The sequence below is a fragment of the Ornithorhynchus anatinus genome, unplaced genomic scaffold, assembly GCF_004115215.2.
Source record: "Ornithorhynchus anatinus isolate Pmale09 unplaced genomic scaffold, mOrnAna1.pri.v4 scaffold_225_arrow_ctg1, whole genome shotgun sequence".
In the NCBI taxonomy this organism is placed as follows: domain Eukaryota; kingdom Metazoa; phylum Chordata; class Mammalia; order Monotremata; family Ornithorhynchidae; genus Ornithorhynchus; species Ornithorhynchus anatinus.
The window spans coordinates 598246-610752 of record NW_024396725.1 but is presented as its reverse complement, the minus strand read 5'-3'; the positions used below and the strand labels follow the sequence as shown (position 1 = coordinate 610752).

Sequence of the window (12507 nt, the reverse complement as noted above, 5' to 3'; positions counted from 1 at the left end):
TCCTCTGATCTAATCTATGCACACCTGTTTTTGACAAACAATCTCATTCTTCTCACAAGGAACATCCCAGGCATTGTGTTTATCTTGGGGCTGTGGAATTTCTTGGATGGTGCTGGTTGTAAACTCCTCATTTATGTTCATCGAGTGGCTCGGAGTCTTGCCATCTGCACCATCTGCCTCCTGAGTGTCTTCCAGGCCATTACCATCAGCCCTAGCACCTCCCAGTGGGCAGGAATTAAAGCCAAATTGCCCAAGTGCATCATCCCCTGTTTCCTCTCCTTCTGGGCTCTCAGTCTCCTGATAGATGTTTCTGCACCAATATATATTATAGGCCCCCAGAATAGCACCAGGGATCAATATACATTTATATTGAAGCACTGTTCTTTAGTCAATAGTGCGGAAACTTTATTAATAAATACTTGTGTTATTTCCTTCAAGGACCTTATCTTCATGGGGCTCATGGGCACGGCCAGTGGCTATTTGGTGTCCTGCACAGACACCACCGGTGGGTCCGACACTTCCATGGGTCTGGCTGCTCCCCTAGGGCGATACCTGAGATGCAGGTGGCCAAATGTGTAATCGTCCTGATGGCCCTGTACCTTCTTCTTTATGGTCTGGAGACATTCATGTTGACTGCTTTCTTGAACATGAGAAACAAATCTTTGTGGGTGACAACCAACATAGATCTGTCAATCCCCTTCTCTGTAATCAGTCTATTCCTGGTGATTCACAGCAACTGGAGGATGAGAACCTGTGGGAAAAGGAAATCCCACTCCTAAAATGGATTCCACCCTGCATCCTAGAAAATATTCTCTCCTCCTAAACTATTAGGGAGAATTTAGAGGGCTGAGGACCAAGAGAGGTATGGAACTGCCTATGGAATAGAGCCATGTAATCCCATGGAGCTTCAGTGAAAGTTAATAATAATAACATCGTTATTTGTTAAGCGCTTACTATGGGCATAGCACTGTTCTAAGCGCTGGGGTAGACACAGAGTAATCAGGTTGTCCAATGCGAGGTTCACAGTCTTAATCCCCATTTTACAGATGAGGTAACTGAGGCACAGAGAAGTTAAGTGACTTGCCCACAGTCACACAGCTGACAAGTGGAAGAGTCAGGATTCAAACCCATGACCTCCGAACCCCAAGCCGGTGCTCTTACCACTGAGCCACGCTGTCTCTTGTTCCAGTGATTATAAGGATTGGAAATTGTTGGTCGATTAATTGATAGCCTTGATTGAGTGCATACTCTGTAGTTCGCTGGACTAGATGTTTGGAAAAGTTCAATAAAGTGGTTAACACAATCCTTGCCCTCAAGGAGATTAGAATCTACTGGAATTTAGACATTTCACTGCAATCTGGCCTCTGTCGTGTATGCTCTCTCTGGGCCTTAGTTTACTCTTCTTCGAATGAGATAAGGAAGGGCTTGAGAGCTTCTGGTACTGGATGCAGCCTCCACATCGCCAGATCTTAGTCTTCAGGATCATCATGGATCCACGGAGACTGAGATCCTTGCAGGGATCTTTGAGTGGATGTATTCGAGGTAGTCGCGGACCAGCAGATGAAGCACTGCTTGGAATTTATCATGATGCCCCTGCACAACTTTGAATCCTGCTGACAACAGTCTCCTGCATCCATTTTGACTTTCTGGACTTGTATTCCCCCATGACCCTGTAGGGAGAGCAGGGTTGGGAAGCCTGTGACAGGAGCAGAATAAGCAACTATGATTTTCCCACTCTTCCTATATTCTCACTCTCTTACCTTTATCTCTTCAGTTCATGTCCCTCTATTCCTTAAAAATTTCCAGTGGTTGCCCATCCATCTTTGAGTTAAACAAAAACTCTGTATCCTCATTTTTAAGACATTTAATCAGGTCTCCACTCCTACCTTAACTAATTTCCTACTACAACCCAACCTGAGCACTTCACTTTGCTAATGCCAAACTACTCTCTGTACCTCCTTCTCATCTATTCTACAACCACCTTCATGCACACATCCTCCTTCTGGCCTGGAATTCTCTCCTTCTTTATATCTGCCCGCTCTCTCCATCTTCATAACCCACCGATAATCACATTTCTTCTAGGAGGCCTTCCCTGATTAAGCCCTTATTTCTTCTATTCACCCTCCTTTCTATCTCTTCTATACACCTGGATTTGTATCTCTTAAGTACTTTGCTACTCGTCCTTGCTCCCCCTAATTAACACTTATGTATGTACCTTTATAGTCTGTCATTTTCACATTCTGTAATGTATTTTAATGTCTGTCTCCTATGGACTGTAAGGTTCCTTTTGGGCAGGGACTGTGTCTACCAACTCTGCTGCAGTGTACTCTCCAAAGCATTTAGTAAAGTGCTCTGTTCATAGTAAGCACTCAATTAATATCATTTATTTATTGATTAAATAATCTCTTCAGTGTTACTCATCTCACTCACTCTTGGGGGGCAGTTATATTCGGTTTGGAATCAATTCAAAGGGGGAACAAAAATGACTGGTCTCTCTCTAGAGCTGCAGCCAGAGAGATGTCACCTTATTAGGTTCTCAAGGACGATAGGAGGAACAAGAAACCCTACTCTCCCTCTAGACCTGTGGCCAAAGGGATGTTACAGATCATGGTTCTTGAGGACTCTAGAAAGAAAGAGCAAGAACCACTGCTCTCCCTCTAGAAACGTAATCAGACTCAGGACAAGGAAGGCCTGGTTGGATGATGTAGTGGTGAGCAAAACTGCTTTCCAAACATTAAACCCCCATTCAATTCCTTATGAAGGAATACAAACCAATTTTCTTATGGTCTATATTAAGAGATTAGCGTGGATGAAGCTCAGTGCTACTGATGGGATAGATACTTGATAATCTCATGAATCTCGATAATCTCACAGCCCCAAAGAAGGGGACAAGAGGAATCAGCTCCTCTTTTTATAGATGGGGAAACAGAAGCCCTACTGGGTTAAGTGACTTGCCCGGAGTCACCCAGCAGACCAGAGCAGAGTCATAACTCAATCCTGGAACTCTTGACTCTTAGGTGTATAATCTGTCCATTGGACTGTGCACTGTATGCTTCAAGAGCTTTTGGCATTGGGGCATCAAGGCCTAGAACTGCTCTGGTATTGTTCTCCAGATTTCATACAGAGCACTAGAAAATATCAGTCCAGGCTCTCTGTTGACACAATTGGACAGTGTTGGTTTCACTCGTACAATCTTGCTCATCCTTGTTCAGGATTTTGAACAGTGTTTGACATATAGTAAATACTTAACAAATGCCATCATTAGTACAATTATTATTGATAAATTCTAGAGGTGACTGATGGATTTATTTGGTTTAAGTCCCTGGGAGATTAATTGGGAAAGGCTTCTTGAAGGAGATAGGATTTTAGCAGGGATTTGAAGGTGGAGAGAGCTGGGATCTCCACCCAGCTGAGACCTTCAAGCAGAGAGAATAGTTTGAGTCAGGGGAAGGAGATGGCAGTTGAGACTGAGGTATGGCTAGAAATTTGGTTTAGAAGGAGCAGAGACAGTGAGCTGGGGACTAGTAAAAAGGAGAGCAGAGAAGTGAGAGGACAGACAGTGAAGAGCCCAGTGGGTGATTGTGAGAAACTTTTGTTGAATATGGTGGGAAGTAGGGAGTCAGTGCTGGGACTTGAGGAGAGGAGATTAAATTGGGCCGGCATCCTTTGAGAATATCATTCCTCCAGTAGTGGGGGAAATCAGCAAAGAAGCTGATGCAATAGCCTGATCGTGATACAATTGGACTTTATAACAGGATGGTCACTTTTGGGGTGGAGAGGAAAGGGGTGGATCCAGGAATGGGGTGGATCCCAGAGATCATGTGTAAAAAGGACAAGTAGGGTTTAGGATTTAGCAGATTGAATGTGACTTTTGAGAATGAGGAGTGAGTGTGTGCGCTTTATGGTATTTGTTAAGCATATATTATGTGTCAAACAATGGTCTACGTCCTGGGGAAGATACAGGTCAACTAGGTCGGATACAGCCCTGATGCTCGTGGAGTTCACAGTCTAACTAGGAGGGAGAACAGGTATTCGGATACAGCCCTGACGCTCATGGGGTTCACAGTCTAACTAGGAGGGAGAACAGGTATTTTGTCTTCATTTCACATTTGAGGAAAGTGAGGTACAGAGAGCCAAGTGACTTGCCCAAGGTCACTGAGAAGGCATTGAGAAGCAGTGTTGCATAGTGGAAAGATCACAGGTTTAGGAGTCAGAGGACATGGGTTCAAATCCTGGCTCTGCCACTTCTCTGCTGTGTGATCTTGAGCAAGCCACTTAACTTCTCTGTGCCTCAGTTACCTCATCTGTTAAATGGGGATTTAGACCGTGAGCCCCTGGTGGGTCAGCTTCATTACCTTGTATCTACTACAGTCCTTAGAACAGTGCTCGGCAGATAGTAAGTGCTTAAAAAATGCCATAATTGTTATTATTATTGTTTGGCAGAGCTGATTTTAGAATTCAGGTACCCTTACTCCCAGGCCGCTACGTGTGTGTAAATACTACAAATATTACTAATAATAACTGTTGAATTTTTTATGCACTTACTGTGTGCTAGGGACTGTACTAAGTGTTGGGTTAGATACAAGGAATTGGGTTGGACACAGTCTCCGTACCACATTGGGCTCACAGTCTTAATCCTCATTTTACAGTTGAGGTAATTGAAGCACAGAGAAGTGAAGAGATTTGTTCAAGACAAGTGGCAGAGTCAGAATTAGAACTCAGGTCCTTTTGACTCCCAGGCCCAGGCTCTATCCACTAAGCAATGCTGCTTTTCTATGTATCACCGTATTGATAACCACCCATCCAGTGGGTTTATGTATATGTTTTCTCACTTGCACATTCCATTATTTATTTTGATTAATTCTTTTTTGATATATCTACCCCATTGCAGTGGAAGGTTCTTGAGGGAAAGGAATATGTCACTTCTTTATTTTGTATTTCCAAATCCCATGCACAATGCCCCACACTAAATAAATGCAACTACTACTATATAGAGATATACCGATAATAGGGGAGTCAGGATGAGAGAGACAGTGAGACAGAGCAAGAAACAGGGATTACTTTTCAGTGCTAAATCTCTGAAACTCTTATATACAGAGCAATGCTCATGGAATCCTAGGTCTTTTGTTCCATTAAAATGGCTAACATTAATGGTGAGTCCAGGAAGGAACAATCAATCATATTCATTTATTCATTTATCTTTATTAATGACTGTCTTCCCCTCTAGACTGGGAGCTCACTGTAGGCAGGGAATCTGTCTACCACCTCTGTTGTACTGTACTCTGCAGACTGTAAGTGCTCAATAAACATGACTGAATGATCAAGAGATTACTGTGTGTAAAGGACTGTACTAAATGCTTTGGAAAGTACAATATAGAAGAGTGGGGAAATAGGCTCCCTGCCCACAAGTTTATAGTCTTGAGGGGGAGACAGACATTAATATGAATGAATAAATTACAGATATGTATATAAGTCCTGAGGGGCTGAGGATTAGGTGAATAAAAGGTACAAGTTCACATGCAAAGGTGATGCAGACTAGAGTGGGAGAAGAATGAATGAGGGGGGAGTCATGGAAGGCCTCTTGGAGGAGATGTACTTTTAATAAGACTATGAAGACAGGGAGAGTGGCCATCTGTTGGATAAGAAAAGGGGAGGGTGCAGAAGCAGGATATGGGTGAGGGATCAGTGGCAAGATAGTAGAGATCAAGGTACAGTGAGTAGGTTGGTGTTACAGGAGTGAACTGAGTGGTCTGGGTCATATAGGTAATCAGGGAGGTAAGGTGAGAGGATGATTGAGTGCTTTGAAGCAAGGATCTTCAGATTTGGGAAATAATATTCTCCAGTTTAAGCAATTAGGCACCACAGTCTGATGAATACTCTCTTAGAGAGAGTCGTGGGACGGGAATAATGTATGAAGGGTATCGCTCCTATCATTGATCTTCACTTCAGAAATCATGGGTTAGGGGGCTCTGCAGAATAAAATAGAGATCTACAAGCACTGGATGGTGATGTCACGTCAGAGAGAGCACAGTGAGCAAGCCTGTCCCTCCCCCTAATCTCACAGCAGCCCAGCGCAGTCCTGGGCATTAGTTCTAATGAAAAATCACTACCCACCTGCTGCACCCTATTAGTATTCATTCATTCAATATTCAATAGTATTTATTGAGCGCTTACTATGTGCAGAGCACTGTACTAAGCGCTTGGGATGAACAAGTCGGCAACAGATAGAGACAGTTCCTGCCGTTTGACGAGCTTACAGTCTAATCGGGGGAGACGGACAGACAAGAACAATGGCAATAAATAGAGTCAGGGGGAAGAACATCTCGTAAAAACAATGGCAACTAAATAGAATCAAGGCGATGTACAATTCATTAACAAAATAAATGGGGTAACGAAAATATATACAGTTGAGCGGACGAGTACAGTGCTGTGGGGATGGGAAGGGAGAGGTGGAGGAGCAGAGGGAAAAGGGGAAAAAGAGGGTTTAGCTGCCTCCACTGGGCTCACCCCTTTCTGCATCTCTGACAGAAGGGTACAGGTCTGGGATGGGAGAGTCACACTGCCTGGGACAAGGGGTACAGGGGAAAGGTCGGCCACTTCTGTGACCCAGGAACAATAGAGAGGGAAAGAATGAGGGAGAAGAAAGAGGGGGAATGTGAGAGTCAGAGGGAAAGGAGTCATAGGACCTGAATTGGGGAGAAGGAGGAGAACTCATACGGAACAGAACTTGGCTCTGTAACAATCACAACAATAATAATAATTGTGGTATTTGTTAACCACTTACTATGTGCCAAACACACTTCTAAGCACTTGGGTAGATAAAAGGTAGTCAGATTGGACACAGTCCATATCCCACTTGGGACTCACAGTCTTAATCCCCAATTTACAGATGAGGTAAAGGAGGCAGAGAAGAGTGAAGTGACATGCCCAAGGATACAACAGGTAGAATTAAAACCCAGGTCCTTCACAAGCCCAAGCTCTATTCACTGACACATTATTTCTCCAGTTTATTTTAATATGTGCCTCTCCCCTAATTTTAAAGCTCCTTGTGGACAGAGATGGTTAAAGCCTACTGTTTCGTGTTGTGCTCACCCAAGCTCAGTTCAGTGATCTGCACACAGTAACTGCTCAATAACTATGATTGATTGATTTACTGCAGCTTTACTCTGCGATACTTCCACCTCCATTCTAACTACCAGGGCTGAAGTGGGGGACTCTGTGGTATGGCAATCTCTGTCCACTCTACCCCTCTTGCTCCTATGGAAGGTGGGAGCATTGCTGGGTCAGAAGTGTCCTGGAGGGCAGCTGAGAAAGGACAGAAATAAGCCTCTTCCAGGCCATGGTCCCATCCAAGCAACCCCCTTACCCCAGCAACAAGGAAGGAGGGGGAACCATGAGGCTCAGGGAGATGTGTGCTAGACAACCTCCTCTTTCTGTCCCAGGCCTCCCAGCCAGTCACCACCTGAGAGATGAACTAAATTCTAATCTGAAGCGGTAGAGATCTTAAGGAAAGCCTGAAATCACACTGATAGAAGATGGCTTTCTCCTACTCGCCCATCTCCATTGCTCTTGCTGGCTAGATGGGCAGCTCAAGGGCAATCAGACTGACAGGACAGAGCTTAGACAGCATTTATTGGTGGTTTTCCTCATCTCTGCCCTCCCTCAAGGAATGATGTGTGTGTGTGTGTGTGTGTGTGTGTGTGTGTTTGTGTGAATTAGTGATTCGCTGAACACTAATCTGCTCTGACACTCAGACTGAGACATCTGTGGAAATGCCCAGATTCCCCTCCCTGCTGCCCTCTAGTCTGGGGCAAAATGAGCCCAGATCTCTACTCACAATTACCCACTGCTAATTGACCATCAGAGATCCCCATTCAGAGGCATGGCAGCATCAGTGCAGGATCCTGCATCCCCAAGGACATTCCAGTTCCCACCCTTAGCCCAGCTCTGCCAGGAGCCAAGCCTGAATCTTCAGTGAGAGTCTGCCACTCGCACCCTCAGGGTCACACGTGGCTTCAGATGCTCCAGCCCAGAGCTCAGTGTTCTCAGCACCACCAACCACAGCATGTCATAAACCCCATAGCAAGAGAGAGATTGGAAATTGAGATATGGATGTGGGAGCCTTCTGTATGAAGGTGGTAGCAGAAATCCAGTGAACAGATAAACTCTCTGGTTGCATTTAGAATGATAAGGTGGGAGACCCAGGACCCTGGCTTTGTGGGACTCCCCTGGTTATGGATTGATAGGTGGAAGGGGAGTCCGTGGTTGACACTGAGGGGAAATAGTATGGCCTGATGGATAGAGCACAGGCCTGTGAGACAGAGGATCTGGATTCTAATCCCAGCTCCCCCATTTTCATTCATTTATTCATTCATTCATTCAGTAGTATTTATTGAGAGCTTACCATGTGCAGAGCACTGTACTAAGCGCTTGGAATGTATAAATTGGCAACAGAGACAGTCCCTGCCCATTGACGGGCTTACAGTCTAACTGGGGAGAGACAGACAGACAAAACAATAGCAATAAATAGAATCAAGGAGATGTACATCTCATTAAAACAATAGCAATAAATAGAATCAAGGTGATGTACATCTCGTTAACAAAATAAATAGGGTAATAAAAATATATAGAATTGAGCAGACGAGCACAGTGCTGAGGGGAGGGGAAGGGAGAGGGAAAAGAGCAGAGGGAAAGGGGGGAAGGGGACTTAGCTGAGGGGAGGTGAAGGGGGGCAGAGGGGCAGCAGAGGGAGCAGAGGGAAAAGGGGAAGCTCAGTCTGGGAAGGCATCTTGAAGGAGGTGAGCTCTAAGTAGGGCTTTGGAGAGGGGAAGGGAACTACTTTGGTGGAGGTGAGCGGGGAAGGCATTCCAGGACAGCAGGAGGACATGGGCCAGGGGTCGACGGCGGGATAGGCAAGAACGGGGGATGGTGAGGAGGTGGGAGGCAGAGGAGCGGAGCATGCAGGGTGGGGAGTAGAAAGAGAGAAGGGAGGAGAGGTAGGAGAGGGCAAGGTGATGGAGAGCCTTGAAGCCTAGAGTGAGAAGTTTTTGTTTCATGCGATGGTTGATAGACAACCACTGGAGGTTTTTAAGAAGGGGAGTGACATGCCCAGAGCATTTCTGCAGGAAGAGGAGCCGGGCAGCAGAATGAAGAATAGACTGGAGTGGGGAGAGACAGGAGGAAGGGAGATCAGAGAGAAGGCTGACACATAATCCAGTCGGGATATTATGACAGCCTGTACCAGTAAGATAGCCATTTGGGTGGAGAGGAAAGGGCGGATCTTGGTGATATTATAAAGTTGAGACCGGTAGGTCTTGGTGACGGATTGGATGTGTGGGGTGAATGAGAAAGCCAAGTCAAAGATGACACCAAGGTTGCAGGCTTGAGAGACGGGAAGGATGGTCTACCATCCACAGTGATAGGGAAGTCAGGAAGAGGACAGGGCTTGGGAGGCAAGACAAGGAGCTTGGTTTTGGACATGTTGAGTTTTAGGTGGTGAGCAGACATCCAGGTAGAGACGTCTTGGAGACAGGAGGAGATACGAGCCTGAAGGGAGGGGGAGAGGATCTGTGTGTCATCTGCATAGAGATGATAGTTGAAGCCATGAGAGCAAATGAGTTCACCAAGGGAGTGAATGTAGATGGAGAACAGAAGAGGGCCAAGAACTGACCCTTGAGGGACCCCAACAGTTAGAGGACGGGAGTGGGAGGAGGAGCCTGCGAAGGAGACCGAGAATGACCGGCCAGAGAGATAAGAGGAGAACCAGGAGAGGATGGAGTCCGTGAAGCCAAGGTGAGATAAGGAGTGGAGGAGAAGGGGATGGTCAACAGTGTCAAAGGCAGCTGAATGGTCAAGGAGGATTAGGATAGAGTAGGAGCCACTGGATTTGGCAAGAAGGAGGTCATGGGTGACCTTTGAGAGAGCAGTCTCAGTAGAGTGGAGGGGACGGAAGCCAGATTGGAGGGGGTCCAGGAGAGAATGGGAGTTAAAGAATTCTGCATTTCTGCACACAGCATTTGTCTGCTGTCTGATCTTGGGCAAGTCACTTCCCTTCTTTGTCCCTCAGTTACCTCATCTGTAAAATGGGGATAAAGACTGTGAGCCTCAAGTGGGACATGGACTGTGTTCAACTGATTACCTTGTATCTACCCCAGTGCTTAGAACAGTGCCTAGCACTTAGTAAGCACTTGATAAATATGATAATAAAAATACCAATATATGGGGAGAGAAATAGGAAAGAGCACGGGCTTAGTGGAAAGAGCATGGGCTTGGGATTCAGAGGAGGTGGGTTCCAAACTCAGATCTGCCACTTGCCTGCTGTGTGACCTGGAGCAAACCACTTGACTTCTTTATGCCTCAGTTACCACATCTGTAAAATGGGGATTAAGACTCTGAGCCCCATTTGGGACAGCCTGGTTACCTTGTATCTATCCCAGCACTTAGAACATTGCTTAGCACATAGTAAGTGCTTAATAAATACCATACTTATTATCATTATTATTTTAGGGGAAACCAAGTGTGTCTAGTGTTTCCACGAGAGAGGAATGACCACACAATTACTCAGTCAACCAATGGTACTTATTTACTGCTTACTATGTGAAGAGCACTCTATTAAGCACTTGAGAATATACAGCACAATAGAGGCTGTGGACATGAGCCCTGCCCACAACGAGCATACAGTCTATGGGGGAGACAAATCTCGAAATAAATTACCAAAACAGGAAATGGCAGAGTGTAAGGATAGTTATAAAAGTTTCACGGTGATGTAGGTGGGCTGAGTATCAAGTTGATTTGTTTAGGCACCAAGGAAAATTTGGAAAGAATTGACCCAGTTAGATTGAAAGAACTGGGTCTTGGAAACAAGAGTTGGCACTGCAGCACTTCTGGCAGCTGAACTGCTCTGATTGTTGAGTGGATGCCTTGAGTTATAACTATCTCATCATGGGAAGTCGTTGCATTGTTCGCCTTCCCCGTCCCCTCACCTGGTGTCGGTGAGGACAGGGGATCTCTGTTTAGGTGAAGTTCAAGCCTACTTAAACTGATTCATTCTTCAGGATTCTACCTCTCTGACTTTGAGCCTCCCTAGGGGTTTAGTGGGAAGACTGACAGCTTCCTTGAGATTTTATGAAGAATCTATGATGGAAACAGATGATTCCTTTTTCCAGAACGTTCTCATCCTCCTGTCACTGTGAATCACCAGGAAGGGACAGGTGACTGAAAAGTCAAATGACATCACCATGTGGACATTCACCAACAGAGGAGACCTTTCTTTCATGTTGAGTAAAATGCTGAACACAATGGACTGTCGCCCTTAAAGAGGACATAGAAGGTGGCCAGAGCAATGACCAACCTGGCCGCTCGGACCTCAGGCATCACCCTGGTGGAGTGGCCAGGAACGTGTAGGTGTCAGACCTGCCCGTGATGTCTGTACAGGAAAGCCACCATGTGGCCGGTAGCCATACTCGTGAGTCCCATGAAGAGCAGATCATGGCCAGAGAGTAAAATGGCATTTATCAGGGTGACATCTGCACTAAGAATAGTAACTGAACAATATTTAAAATCATATGCAATGGGAATATTGGTAATGTTCTGGGGGCCTTTCGCATGCACCAGTGTATTAATGTCAATCAGCAGATTAAAGACCCAGAAAAAGACAAAACAGTGGATGATGCATTTGAGTAATTTGGCTTTGACCCTGCCCACCGGGAAGTGCTGAGGCTGATGGTGATGGCCTGAAAGATGCTCAGGAGGAAGGTAGTATAGATGACAAGTCCCCATCCAGTAGATACGTGAGATGATTTTGCATCAATGATGTCCAGGAAATTTCTCCATCCCCAAGCATTAATGGTCTCTGGGATTCAATAGATAAGAAGCATGATGATGTTGGTCAAGGCCCAGTAGCTGAGGATAAAGTCTGATGACCTGAGCTTGTGCCTGGAGAAGACTATATGGGCATAAAACAGGAGGATCAAGACTTTCCCTGACACCCCACTGCTGGTCTGTAACAGAATCACTGTCTCCAAGATGGTGTCACTGATATCCATTCATATGGGGTCAGAAGCAGGGGAAGTCTCCTGTAAGGCACAAGAGAGTGGGAGGGAGAGGGAGAGAAATAAAAATAGAGAAAGTGAGGGAGAGAGAGGGAGGGAGGGAAAACAGTTATGACAGAAATAAGGAGAGGGAGAGAAAGTGAGAGGGCAGAAAGAAAAACAGTGAGAGAGGGATGGAAAATGATTGAGGGAAAGAGAACAGATGCAAGGGCAAGATGAATACAGTGAGAAAGAAAGAGGGAGGAGAGGCCGAGAAAAAGAGATAGAAGAGAAAGAGACAGAAAGAGAAATAATTATAATTGTGGTATTTGTTAAGACGTTATTCTGCACCAAGCACTGTACTAAGCACTGGGTTAGATACAAGATAATCAGAATCTACATGGGGATCATAAACTAAGAAGGAGGGAAAACAATAATTATAAATAATAACTGTGGTATTTTTTGTGCTTACTATGTA

The 12507-nt window shown here is 45.3% G+C and overlaps 2 pseudogenes; one reads left to right on the top strand and one right to left on the bottom strand.

Moving 5' to 3' along the window:
• On the top strand, positions 1–776 carry ORNANAV1R-PS3816 (vomeronasal 1 receptor ornAnaV1R-ps3816 pseudogene; annotated as a pseudogene).
• Positions 11123–12044, bottom strand: ORNANAV1R-PS3884 (annotated as a pseudogene).
• Positions 12045–12507: the final 463 nt, after the last annotated feature.